At 43.8% G+C, this 12,038-nt stretch overlaps 1 long non-coding RNA gene across 1 annotated transcript in view; it reads left to right on the top strand.

Moving 5' to 3' along the window:
• Positions 1-3,588, top strand: part of LOC125039566 — a 6,984-nt gene extending 3,396 nt beyond the window's left edge. Inside the window, exon 2 of the long non-coding RNA XR_007116129.1 lies at positions 2,861-3,588. This is a non-coding gene — a long non-coding RNA (uncharacterized LOC125039566). The remainder of the gene's footprint in view (positions 1-2,860) is intronic.
• Positions 3,589-12,038: the final 8,450 nt, after the last annotated feature.

Genomic DNA, 12,038 nt, shown 5'->3' on the forward strand with positions numbered 1-12,038 from the left:
AGTTTGGGGAAAGGGGAAGGAGAGAGATGTGAGAGAGAGAGCGAGAATGAGAGAGTGATGAGAGAGAGGGAGAGAGAGAGAGAGAGAGAGAGAGAGAGAGAAAGAAGAGAAAGAGAAAGAGAAAGAGAAAGAGAAAGAGAAAGAGAAAGAGGAAAGAGAAAGAGAAAGAGAAAGAGGAAAGAGAAAGAGAAAGAGAAAGAGAAAGAGGAAAGAGAAAGAGAAAGAGAAAGAGAGAGAAAGAGAGAGAGAGGAGAGAGAGTGTGTGTGTGTGGTGTGTGTGTGTGTGTGTGTGGTGTGTGTTGTGTGTGTGTGTGTTGTGTGTGTGGTGTGTGTGTGTGTGTGTGTGTGGTGTGTGTGTGTGTGTGTGTGTGTGTGTGTTGTGTGTGTGTGTGTGTGTCGTGTGTGTGTAGAGATAAAAGAGGAGAGAGGGGATAAGGGCGTAAGAAGTAGACAGTAAGAAAGGAAAATAGATGGCAAGAAACAGAAAATACACACCGATAAAACAAGAAAAGAAAGGAGATGAGAGAGGAGGGGCAAAGACAAGCCAGGAACATTATCTACCCACTGGCCATACAGATAGGCACTAATGCTTTGTTAAAACACCTGCCATCAACCCCCCCCCCCCCCCGCCATCAGCGCCGGTTGTGTGCGCGCGCGGCGGAGAGTCAATCCAGCGTTCGGACTCGCATACAAATTCACTTCTCTTGATGGCAGGGTTTCGGACACGGCGGGTTATTGTTTTTATGATGTTTCTTGTGTTCTGTTGTTGTTGATGTGTATATTTCTTGTCTCTTTTTATTCTTTTGTCTTTTTTTTTTGTCTTTTTTTTGTTTTGTTTACCTCCTTTTCACCGCGTCGTTTTAGTTTATCGTATTTCCTTTCTCTCTCTCTCTCTCTCTCTCTCTCTCTCTCTCTCTCTCTCTCTCTCTCTCTCTCTCTCTCTCTCTCTCTCTCTCTCTCTCTCTCTCTCTCTCTCTCTCTTGCACAGTTATCGTATTTTGCCCCAATTCTTCGTTCATTATTATTATGCTTATTTTGTTCTCTGTTTTATTTCACTCGATATCATGAATGCATTTGCAAACGAATCCCCCATCATACATTTCGTCTCTTATATATTGGACTCTGTGCTTTTCATTTTTTATTTATTTATTTGTTTTATTTTTGTATATTTCACAAACTCATTTCAAACGAGCCTGCATGCATCTTTTATTTTCACTCGAACGTTTATTTTTTTTTATTATTTCCTTTTCACTCTGTAAGTTCTTTTATATTGGAACGAGTTGTTTAATTGCTTTCAGTGATTTACGCGGCTGTTTGATGAGGACTGAAGCGAGCAAATATGTAAATATTTGATGTAACTGCACTTTGCTTTGAGGGAATGAAAGAAAACGGGGAGTGGGGGAGAGGGGGGACGAAATTAAAATGAAAGAAAATGAGGTTTTGAGATCGTTTATCTCCGGAAAGTGTTTGTTTTAAAACGTCATTGTTGTTTAGCGTTAATGTTTGTTGTTTTTATTGTTTTTTTTTCTCCTTCAAGGTTTAAATGTAAGTTGGAGCGTGCATTTAACTTCAATGTTTGTTTTTGCGCGCTCATAGACACGCACGTACGCGCGCGCGAACACACACACACACACACACACACACACACACACACACACACACACACACACACACACACACACACACACACACACACACGATGAACCGGGTATCAATATCTATAGAGCAGGAAGAAAAGAGTAAAGAAGGAGAAAAGAAGAGAAAGAAAAGAGGGAAGGAATCAAAGAGGGGGGAAAGGGGGGGTGTTGGGGTGCGAGGGGGGAGGGGGAAGGGGACCACACACACACACACACCCTGAGTATTATTATTGTATTTGCCAGCAGCCTTGTGTCTTGTTTGCTGTGTGAGTAATGGCCAAATTGATTTATTCTCAGCGTGTACCCTTCTTGTTGACCTACCTTTTGAGCTGTCGCCTTGTGTGCGCGCCATGTTTACCCTAGCTGTTGGTTCTCCATGGCACGCCCACCGCCCGCCCGCCCGCCCACCCGCCCACTCACCTAGCCCGTCCGCCCACTCACCTAGCCTGTCTATCTTGCCCTCGGGTCTTGGGATTCCTTTCCGTTCTATTTCGCTCCGGTCACCCCCCCCCCCCCTCTCTCTCTTCTTCAGGCTGGCTGGCTTGGCCTCCGTGTGTTGTTTCTTTTTGCTTTTTTCTTTCTTCGTTAGTTTCTTCGTCTTTTTCTTCTTTTCCGTGTTTTCTTTTCCCTCCGCGACTTCGCTATTATTTTTTTTTTCTTTCTTTCTTTCTCCCTCTGGCGATCTGCTCCTTTCTTCTTCTTCTTCTTCTTCTTCTCCTTCACCTCCTCCACCTCCACCTCCACCTCCACCTCCACCCCTATCCCCTCCCCCTCCCCCTCCCCCTCCCCTCCTCCCCCCCTTTCCCCCCTCCCCTCCTCCCCCAACCCTCCCCTAGGCATCAACACTTGAATCCCAATTGATATTTAAATGTTTACTATGCTCGACCCCCCCCCCCCCCTCCCACACACACACACACACAAACACACACACACCCTTTAACTTGTCAGTCTTACCTGATGATATGCATTTGCCTGATATAAACTTGTATTTGTTATGAAAGAGAGAACAAAAAAAAAAAAAAAAAAAAAAAAGGAAAATCACTTTTATCAAACAAATTCGATAGAGAGATAGATAGTCATTGTCTTTATTTACTTATTTATATATTTATTTATTTGGTTATCTGAATTAAATAGAATCGTAGATTGATGATGATGATGATGATGATGATGATGATGATGATGATGATGATGATTTTTCTATTGACTCTGCTACTATTCAACAGTTAAAGAAATGGATCATCCGATGAGGGACAAAAGTTTCCAATCGAACTGCAAGGAATGATGAAGAAAAAAATTAGGGGTGGAAGAGGAGGAGGAGGAGGAGGAGAAGGAGGAAGAGGAGGAAAGAGGAGGAGGAGGAGGAGAAGCGATGAGCGTAGCAATACCTCTTCTTAAGCGTTACCGCCCCCCCTCTCTCTCTCTCTCTCTCTTCCCCCTTCCTTGCCTCCCCCCCTCCCCCCCTCGATCTGCTCGGTAGGACACCAGTGCCGCGGACACCCTGTATATTTGGGATACCTTATACGTTTTTTGGACACCCTGTATATTTGGGACGCCTTGATATTTTGGACGCCCTGTATATTTGGGATGCCTTTATATTTTAGACGCCCTGTATATTTGGGATGCCTTTATATTTTGGACGCCCTATATAATTAGGACAACCTGTATATTTGGGACGCCTTTATATTTTGGACGCCCTGTATATTCGGGACGCCTTTATATTTTGGACGCCCTATATATTTGGGACGGCTTTATATTTTGGACACCCTGTATATTTGAGACGCCCCGTGTAATTGGGACACGTTGTATACATTTTGTTTGGATTGAAACTGTTCCAATAAAAAAAAACAATCTCTTTGCTGTGGTATATACTTGTATTATATATGTGAGAAATATTTATATATATATGTCTGCGTTATACTATATAAATTGATAAATAAATGAATGAGTTTTAGTTCTCTTTTCTTTTAATACTTTTTCCGCATTTACTTCAACTAAACGTGTCATTTATCTGTTCTTAGAGGCGATTGAAGTCACTTAGTTGCGTAAGTCAGAATAAACTGACTTCAGCAACAGAAAAGGGTATAGGATTTATTTAAGCCTGTCATCATTTGCAGAATGGCACGAATTATATATATATATATATATATATATATATATATATATATATATATATTTTTTTTTTTTTTTTTTTTTTTTTTCAAGGAGAGGGAGAGAGAGAGAGAAAAGAAAAGGAGAGAGAAAGAGAAAGAAGAAAGAGAGAGAGGGAAGAAAGAAAGAGAGAGAGATGAAAGAAAGAGAGAGAGAGAAGAAAGAAAGAGAGAGAGAGAAGAAAGAAAGAGAGAAAGAGAAGAAAGAAAGAGAGAAAGAGAAGAAAGAAAGAGAGAAAGAGAAGAAAGAAAGAGAGAAAGAGAAGAAAGAAAGAGAGAAAGAGAAGAAAGAAAGAGAGAGAGAAGAAAGAAAGAGAGAGAGAGAAGAAAGAAAGAGAGAGAGAAGAAAGAAAGAGAGAGAGAGAAGAAAGAAAGAGAGAGAGAAGAAAGAAAGAAAGAGAGAGAGAAGAAAGAAAGAAAGAGAGAGAGAGAAGAAAGAAAGAGAGAGAGAGAAGAAAGAAAGAGAGAGAGAGAAGAAAGAAAGAGAGAGAGAGAAGAAAGAAAGAGAGAGAGAGAAGAAAGAAAGAGAGAGAGAGAAGAAAGAAAGAGAGAGAGAGAAGAAAGAAAGAGAGAGAGATAAGAAAGAGAGAGATAAGAAAGAGAGAGAGATAAGAAAGAGAGAGAGAGAGAAGAAAGAGAGAGAGAGAGGGAGGAGAGAGAGAGAAGAAAGAGAGAGAGAGAGAGGGAGGAGAGAGAGAGAGAGTGAGGAGAGAGTGAGAGAGAGAGAGAGAGAGAGAGAGAGAGAGAGAGAGAGAGAGAGAGAGAGAGAGAGAGAGAGAGAGAGAGACGATGGCCATTCGGTGACATAAAAGGAAATCGCATACAAACAGATTCAGGGAGGCAAACCGCTATTTAAGCACACCAAAAATTTACGGAGAAGCAGGCAGACACATAAGAGAAAAAAGAGATAGGGGGAAGGAGAGAGAGACAGAGACAGATACAGAGAAAAAGAGAAAAAGAGAAAAAAGAGAAAAGAAAGGGAGAGAGAGAGCGAAAAGAAAGAAAGAAAAGAAGAAGAAGAAGAAGAAGAAGAAGAAGAAGAAGAAAAGAGAGAGAGAAAAAAGAAAGAGAGAGAGAGAGAGAGAGAGAGAGAGAGAGAGAGAGAGAGAGAGAGAGAGAGAGAGAGAGAGAGAGATGCAAACATAATTACCTTGTAGTTCAGACAGCGTATAACAGCGACAAATGGGGAATGTGGGTGTGCTCACGCCGGCGGAACAAACCGTGATATTGCAAGTGCATGATGTCTGCAACTACACCAAGGCTTGGTTAAACGGCATTGCATTAATACCCCGTGAGACATTATTGGAGATATGTAGTGGTATTTTTCTTAATTTCTCTGTCTCTCTTTCTTTCTTTCTTTCTTTCTTTCTTTCTTTCTTTCTTTCTTTCTTTCTTTCTTTCTTTCTTTCTTTCTTTCTTTCTTTCTTTCTTTCTTTCTTTCTTTCTTTCTCTCTCTCTCTCTCTCTCTCTCTCTCTCTCTCTCTCTCTCTCTCTCTCTCTCTCTCTCTCTCTCTCTCTCTCTCTCTCTCTCTCTCTCTCCCTCCCCCTCTCCCTTTCCCTCTTTCTGCCTCCTTTTATTCTGTTCTGAAGTATGTGATCGCCTTAGTTGAGATTTACAAACTTTTATGCAGTATAAATAACCATGAAAGTTATGTTGCATTTTGACGGCAGTTAACACTGAATGACACAACAAAAAAAAGGGAGGAAAACGATTGAATAGATAAATAAAAAGAAAACGAAAAGTAAAAATGGGAAGTACTTTATTTATCTACTTTTCCCGGATGATACAGGAAAAAAGCGAATGAAAAGATAAGATGAAAGAAAATAGGATGGAGAAAGATGTTAGATAAATGCTTACATGTCTATTTTCTCTGATTATACAGTAAAAAAAAAAAAAAAAAAAAAAATACATGAATACACGAATAAAAAAAAATAATACATGATTGAAATAGAATAACGGAAAAATTCTTATATATATATATTTTTTTTTTTTTTTTTCCCGGGCGGTGCCATATTTTACCAGCGTTTGAATATCGATATCTGGCAGGGCTTTGATCTGGGCCGCTTGCATCGTGCTTCTGCAACATCTGCAGTGCACTCTTGGCCGTCACGGGGCGCTGGTGACGGCATACATGAAGTGTTACGCTGCAGCAGGAATATTTTCCCCTACCCTTTCCCCCTTTCCCCATCTTTTGCTTTCCTCTTCTTTACCCCCACCCACCCCCACCCCTCCCTCACCTGGGATTTCCGTTGCTTGATTTTTGCATATTTGGGTGAGTTTTTTTTTTTTTTTCCTGAATCTTTTTTTTTTATGTTTTTTTTTTTGTTTTTTTTTTTGGTTCATGTCAGGAAGGAAATTGTGGGACTTGTGTTTCTTCACGTTTTTGTAAGTCAGGCAATGCTCTTCTTTCCTTTGAAATATATCTCCTTTACCCCATTCTTCCTCACCCATGTCTTCTTCCTTTCTCCCTCTGTCCCTCTCTTCCTCTCTACCACTTTCCCTGTTTCTCTGTTCCTCTCTCCCTTTCTCTATCTCCTTTTCTCCAATTCTCCTGCCTCCCTCTCCCTCTTTCCCTCTCATCCTTCCTCTCTTTTTCCATCTTACCCTCTCCCCTTCTCCTCCTTTCTCCTTTCTCTCTCTCCCTCTTTCACACTTTCCCTCTCTCCCTTTCTCCATCTTCCCCTCTCCTCTTCTCCTTTCTCCCTCTTTCCTTCGCCTAATAAGTTGTTGGCATAACCGATTCATTCGCGCCGGGAGATGATGGAGTGACAGGCGAGAAGCTACTTGGTTTGTGGAGACGAACTTCTCTGCATAAATATACGTTTCCCGTTATTCGTACGTTGCTGTGGCTTTTAGGGGGGGAGGAGGAGGGGGTATTTGTGCCATGTTGTTCTCTTGTATGTCGGTGTATTTGTTTTTTCTGTGTTTGGTTGTCTGTCTTTAATCTTTTTCCTTATTTCTTTAGTTATCTTTTTCGTTCTCTTTCTTTCTTTATATTTTTCTTTCTCTTTCTTCTTTTAAGTATATTTTATTTCTTCCTTCTCTCTCTCTCTCTCTTCTCTCTACTCTCTACTCTCTACTCTCTACTCTCTACTCTCTACTCTCTACTCTCTACTCTCTACTCTCTACTCTCTACTCTCTACTCACTACTCACTACTCACTACTCACTACTCACTACTCACTACTCACTACTCACTCTCTCTCTCTCTCTCTCTCTCTCTCTCTCTCTCTCTCTCTCTCTCTCTCTCTCTCTCTCTCTCTCTCTCTCTCTCTCTCTCTCTCTTATCATGTCTATCTTACAGTGTCAATATGTCATGCACAAAAGAAGTAGAAGACATATCGGTTATTCCTATAAACGTCGCTCTTCAAACGAGAGAGAAAATAAACAGAAGTTGGCGGAAAGAAAGAAAATATAAATGTCCATAAAAAAAAAAATCTTTTTGTAAACTTGTACAAACTCCCCACATAAATTTCTCCGCCACCCCATCAGCCCTTGTAAGAAAGAGTCAATATTGGCAAATCATACTGGGAAAAAAGGGCGGAAAAGGTGTTAAGAAGATATCGAACCCAGGGACCGGTCGCCGTGTTTACCCATCCAAGCCCGTTCGCCACGTTTGTTTACACGCGGTGTTCCTAGGGGTGGCCGCGACCTCGTCTTCTGCTTCGACTCGCTCGCCCCTCCGCATCTCTCTCTCTCTCTCTCTCTCTCTCGCTTTCTCTCGCCGTCTCGCTCTCGCTCTCGCTTTCGTTCTCTCGCTTTCGTTCTCTCGCTTTCGTTCTCTCGCTCTCGCTCTCGCTTTCGCTTTCGCTTTCGCTTTCGCTTTCGCTCTCTCTCTCTCTCTCTCTCTCTCTCCTCTCTCTCTCTCTCTCTCTCTCTCTCTCTCTCTCTCTCTCTCTCTCTCTCTCTCTCTCTCTCTCTCTCGCTCGCTCGCTCGCTATCTCGCTCTCTTTTTCCCTCTTCCACTCTTATTCGTTCTATCTCTATCCCCCTTTCTTCCGAGCGAGAAGCCGAGTGATAGACACACAACAATTCGTGTAGAGAAAATGTATCGGATGGAAGTGAATGAGGAAAAGAGGAGGCGAGGGATGCGGGAAGGGGCCGAGGGACGCCAGGCCTTGCCCACGGAAATGAAGCCGCCATTAATTCGCGGCGGAATTCCCCCCAGCGAAGAGTGGAGGAGCATCTGTAAGTACTCGAGGACAAAGCCAAAACAATCCAAACACTCGCCCCGAGAATCCTCCCGACCCACAAACCGGCTCAGCCCCGCGTCCACGAAAACGAAGACGGTGTGCAAACAGCGGCCAAGTGCGCTCCGAGTTGGGGCTGAGCTAACGCAGCTTCTGTCTGGCGCTGTTTACATTTGTTGTTTACCCTGCACGTTTACCCGCCCGCCCGCCCCCCCCCCCCTTTCTCCCCCTCTTCCTCCTCTCGTCTCCCCCCTCTTCCTGCTCTCCTCTCCCCCCTCTTCCTCCTCTCCTCTCCCCCCCTCTTCCTCCTCTCCTCTCCCCCCCTCTTCCTGCTCTCCTCTCCCCCCTCTTCCTCCTCTCCTCTCCCCCCCTCTTCCTCCTCTTCTCCTCCCCCTCATCCTCCTTTCCTCTCCCCCCCTCTTCCTCCTCGCCTCTCCCCTCCTCCCCCCTCCCCCCCTCCTTGCCCGACGGCCGTGCCACCTAGCGGACGAAATGGGAATGAGGAGTCGACAGCGTGGTGGCGCAGTTTTCTAAAATGTCTTTTTTTTTTCTCTTCTATTTATTCTTTCACTCTCTTCTGTTGCACACGGAGGCGTGTATTCATGTCGTTATTAAGGCATTTCTCGCTCTTAATTTAGTGTGAGGTGCCGGAAACCCATTAAAAAAGGCACAGAGGAGTGAAAGCCCGTATTGTTCCCGGGCCTCTTGGGTGAAAATAGTCGGGTGTTTTCACAGCGGGCAAGTCATACAAACAGTCGCATTTTTTGGGTCTCCGAACTCGGCGTAGAGTGTACACAAATGTACGTGTGTGTGTGTGTGTGTGTGTGTGTGTGTGTGTGTGTGTGTGTGTGTGTGTGTGTGTGTGTGTGTGTGTGTGTGTGTGTGTTTTAGTTTCTTTGTTTCTTTGTGTGTGTGTATGTGTGTGCGTGCGTGTATGTGTCTGTGTCTGTTTATGTTTGTGATTTTGCCTGTTTATCTTTGTGTCTCTCTGTTTTTTTTTTTTCCTCTGCCCGCTAATAACAGAAAGACCGAAAGAGAAAGCGAAAGGGGAAAGAAACATAACAAGAGAGAAGGGGATTTGATGTGTGTGGCCTCAGGAATCTTTGTTAGAACCAATTGTTTTTGCAGACAATTAACAACAACCTCACGTGTTTCTTTATCTTTTCTCGTATATTTTCGTTGATCGTATCTGCTCCTTTTTCCTACCAGTCCTCAGTAGCACAGTAAATAACCTTGACAAACTTGCTTTAGTGTAGGAATGTAGGACACGTTCAAAAATTGTCCACAACATTACCTTTCGACTTTTTAATTTAAAAACGACCGTAGATTCTATTTTTTACTCTTTACTTGTGTCAATTCTGTGTTAGAATGCTGTGTTGCAATGCAATTTATGTATCCGTTTATCTATTTAGTTATATATATTTATTCGTTTTGGTCAATTACTTTTCGATTTTATGTCTTTACAATATATCTGTTACTTCACTTCCCCATCTATCATTCCCCCCCTTCTTTCTATCTATCTTTGTTTACAATTATCTTGTTGCGTCCTTCTCCCATCTTTCATTCCCCTTCTCGCTATCCATCTCTCTCAACGCCCGCCCTTCTCTGTTATCGAAGGCGAAAAAAAAGTTAACGACCGAACAGGATAAAGAGAACGTTTACAAGGATCATTTAGCGCGTGAGATAGACAAGAGACAATCTCTCTCTATATATTTTTTTTAATTTTTCGTTTTTTTTTTTTTTCTTTGGTTGCTGGAGAGGAAAATTATTGTTGCGGGACGGAGGAGTGAGAGAAAAAAATTATGGTCAACTTCACGTCCTTTCTTCTCTCCCCTCTCTCCTCCTCCTCCTCCTCCTCCTCCTCCCTCCTCTCTCTCCCTCCTTCTTCACCCACTAGAGACACTTATCCTCCTTTCCTTCCTCTTGCCTCCCCCCTCTTTCCCCACCATTCACTCTCCTCTCCACACTCTCCATCTTGACAGCTAATGTGGTGTAAAAGGCCTGTCTTGTAGTGCTTCCTCGCCGGAACCACGAAATAGCTGTGTGTAGACGCCCCTATTTTCCCACTTTTTTTTCTTATTTCTTTTTCTTTTGTTTCTTGTTCTTTTTTTTTTTTTTTTGTATTTGGGAGTGTTCAGTTTTTTTTTTCGTTTTCGTTTTCTCCTTTCCTCTTCTCTTCACTTTGTCCTTTCTTTCCCTTCACTTTCCTTTCTTTCTCTTCCCTTCCGTCCCCTTCCCTTCTCTTCTCTCCTCTCCTCTCCTCTCCTCTCCTCTCCTCTCCTCTCCTCTCCTCTCCTCTCCTCTCCTCTCCTCTCCTCTCCTCTCCTCTCCTCTCCTCTCCTCTCCTCTCCTCTCCTCTCCTCTCCTCTCCTCTCCACCTGATAAAGAAATGTACAACTACAAAACACGAAACAAAAACGTTGCTACATGAATCAATTTACATCATGATGAAAGGAAGACAAACACGGCCCACACTGTTATGCTCTGCAGATGCGTTTATAAATGGTAACGATAAAATAAATCTTAAATCACTTGAGATGTTTAGTATCATACAGTTCTAGCACAGAAGATACGTATTCGGTGACTCCCCCCCCCCTTATCTCTCACCTTCTCTCTCTCTCTCTCTCTATCTATCTCTATCTCGCTCTCGCTCTCCCTCTCCCTCCCCCTCCCTTCCTCCCTCCTTCCTTCCATATCTACCTCCTTCCCTCCCTCCCTCCCTTCCCCTCCCTCCCGATTTCTCTTTTTTAGATTCATTATACAGATTTTATGCCTCATTGCGGTAACAGTCAGACAGATTTTTTCCTTTTTTTTTCTTTTCGCTTTTTCCTCTTTTTTTTTTTTTTTTTTTTTTTGTATATACTGAAGGAGCTGTCGGAAGACGTCAGCTGTTAGTGGCAGTGGCGGCGCTCTCTCATTGTTGTCGGGTTGTTAACGATGACGTTTGCGGGTGTGTTGGGGGAGTAAGGGAGGGAGGGGGAGGGAGGAGAGAGGGGAGCTGGGGAGAAGGGGAGGGAGGGGGAGAGAGAAGATGGGGAGAAAGGAAGAGGGAGAGAGGAGGATAGGGTAGAGAGAGAAGAAGAGGGGGAGATGGTTTCGAGAGAGGGGAAGAGGAGGAGTGGGGAGATGGGGAGAAAGGAAGAGGGAGAGAGGATAGGGTAGAGAGAGAGAGAGAGAGAGAGAGAGAGAGAGAGAGAGAGAGAGAGAGAGAGAAAGAGAGAGAGAGAGAGGAGGGGGGGAGCTTTTTAAGTGTCCTCTGGGAGAGAGGTCCGTTCTTGCCGACGCCGCGGAATTAGATTTTTCGAATGCAACGTGTCTATTTTTTTTATTATTATGGAAGGAGGGGGGCGGGAAGTGGAGGGTTGTGGGGGGAGGTGGCGGAAGGAGGGGGATGGGAGGAGGAGTGTTAGGGGGGAAGTGACGGAAGGAGGGGAGTGGTAGGAGTGTAGTGGGAGAGGAATAGTGGTAGTGGTGTTGGGGGGGAGGGGGTCAAGAAGAAGTGCAGAGGAGGGGCTGAGTATAGGAGGAGGAGGGAATGGTAGGGGTGGGGTCTGAAAAGGAGGGGAAGGAGGAGGCAAGCCGAAAGGGAGGGGCTATAAGGAGGGGAAGAAGGAGGAGGGAAGAGTAAGGGAAGGAGGGGCAAAAATTAGGAGAAAGAAGAGGGGTGGGGTAGAAGAATAATAAGAGGAAGAATAAGATGAAGAATAAGAAGAATAAGAAGTAGCAGAAGGAAAGAAGAAGAAAAGAAAAAGAAGAAGAAGAAAAAGGAGGGATAGGAGGCGAAAGAAGGGGAAGGGGGAGGAGGGGGCGGGGGAGGCAGCTGGAAAATAGTTTGGGCAAAATTAGGAGCGACGTCAGGCATTCGTTGACTTTGCTCCCTCCTCCTTTTAAGGTTAAAGAGACCCAGTTGCTTTCAAGTGTTTTTCTCTCCCTTTTCCTTATTTAACCCTGTTTTTAACTTAGACCTTCTATTAGTTGATTAATTCCATTACTTTCCTTTTCCTCCTCCTCTCCCTCTCCCCCCCCCCGTCCCCTTTCTCTTTGCCTCTCGTTTCGTCTCGTCGA

The sequence above is a fragment of the Penaeus chinensis genome, chromosome 27 (genome assembly GCF_019202785.1).
Source record: "Penaeus chinensis breed Huanghai No. 1 chromosome 27, ASM1920278v2, whole genome shotgun sequence".
Classification (NCBI taxonomy): Eukaryota; Metazoa; Arthropoda; class Malacostraca; order Decapoda; family Penaeidae; genus Penaeus; species Penaeus chinensis.